The sequence below is a fragment of the Galeopterus variegatus genome, unplaced genomic scaffold, assembly GCF_000696425.1.
Source record: "Galeopterus variegatus unplaced genomic scaffold, G_variegatus-3.0.2 Scaffold11106, whole genome shotgun sequence".
NCBI classification, from domain to species: domain Eukaryota; kingdom Metazoa; phylum Chordata; class Mammalia; order Dermoptera; family Cynocephalidae; genus Galeopterus; species Galeopterus variegatus.
In genome coordinates this window covers 15068-16790 of record NW_007737217.1, presented here as the reverse complement: position 1 = coordinate 16790, position 1723 = coordinate 15068, and the positions used below count along the sequence as shown (strand labels likewise).

Below are 1723 nucleotides of genomic sequence, written 5' to 3'. Positions count from 1 at the left end.
TCTCAGAAGTTGTGACAAATGTTTGTGAGATACAAAAACATCCCTTAATTATATATATATATAGCATCTAAAAGATATTGAAAAACATCTCAAATTATGAAATAAGTAGGGTTTTAATTCATGTGTCTGTTAAAGATAGAGCATCTAAAATCAAGATCTTTGATACTGCTTTTGTACAATTTGAGGACCCTTTTTCAATCACAAGCCTTTTAAAAAGGATTAAAAATAAATTAAAGAGAAGTTCATAATCAATTTTGTATAAGTACCCACCCCCCATCAACTACAGTATAAGGAATTACCAGGATAAACATCATTTTTGGTCTTCTCTTGAGAAGTAATATTACTTTTACTATTTCTCTACAGCTCATCTATCTTATTATTGTAAATTAAAATTTGAATAACCATGTTTTGGATAATATGTGAAGAAAAGAAGAGGAGGAGAGAAAGGACAGTTGAGTAAATCTTCATAGATATTGGGACATTTGGGACTAGTATCCTAAGGAATTACAAAGTTGAATCAGGAGTCAGGATGATGTGGAGTCAATTTTATCAATTTTATCATTGGTAAATACAACTTGAATCTCCAGCTATACTCCCTTGCAAGTGTGCATCTTAGGAAAACAAAATCCATTGCAGAGTCTGGTGCTACAGAGAAGACCCATATACCCAGAATTGATGCCTTACATCCCTCAGTCTCCAGAAATGAGGAGAGATGCAGGAGTCCAGGCTTAAATCTAGAGGTCAAATATGAGCTTAGACCTTAGTGTTCTCACCCTTTGGGGGGTGGGTAGAGAAAGATCAAGCACACATCCATCCTACGGACAGGCAATACAAACAAAACACTGAGATCACTTGTTCCAATTCATCTCCCAATATTACTAGTCACTTAAACCATAGGAAGGAGTTAGTGGGAGAATTAACAGGACAGAGTTTACTACCTTTCCCAGTGTATCCAGAAGGTCCAAACCTATGGGTTCAGGCAGGAAGAGTGGGGTAAAAAGCCAGTCATAACCCAAACCATACCAAGAGAAACCAGGTGGTACCAGACCACAAAGCAAGGTGCATTATAGGAGAGGAATTACAAAATTAGGAAACTCTGTTCTTATATACCACTGCTGGTAATATAAGACCTGCTCATCCTCGCTCCATTGGGAGAAACCCTATTTCTACTCTGAAATTAAGAAAATCTTCTCCAGATAGGGAAAGACAAGTCTTTATTCACCACCTTGGACCATCTCTGGGGAGGAAGACATCTCTAAGTTTTACCATCCTGATATGTCTGCTTAAACAAACATCCTCAAACGTCATGGCGGCAAAGGCCTTTGCCAAGAGGAACTAATTGTGCAGAAATGTGAAATATTTATAGAGAATCTGTGTACCAAATAATGTCTCTTCAATAGTCATGAAGTGAAAAATACAGGAAATAAATGGACAAAAGAAATACAATTGTAATAATAAAGGTTAATTCAGCTAAAAAAAACATTGTCAAGCTATTTCCCAAAGTGGTTGCAACATTGTACATTTCTCCCAGCAATGTATGAGTGTTCAAGTTGCTCATATCCTCACCAACACTTGATATTGTCAGACTTTTTAACTACAGTCATCATAATGGGTATGCAGGGGTTTTTGTTGTAGTCATAAATTGCATTTTACTGACAGTTAATAACTTTATCATCTTTTTATGGGATTATTTGCAAGTTGCATAGGTTATTTTATAAAGTAT

At 35.9% G+C, this 1723-nt stretch overlaps 1 protein-coding gene across 1 annotated transcript in view; it reads left to right on the top strand.

Annotated features, from left to right (window-relative positions):
• The window catches only part of LOC103610411 (olfactory receptor 5AK2-like), a gene marked incomplete at its 3' end in the record, with an annotated part of 8757 nt that overhangs the window by 1486 nt on the left and 5548 nt on the right, over positions 1-1723 (top strand). The gene's annotated exons all lie outside the window — the stretch shown is intronic.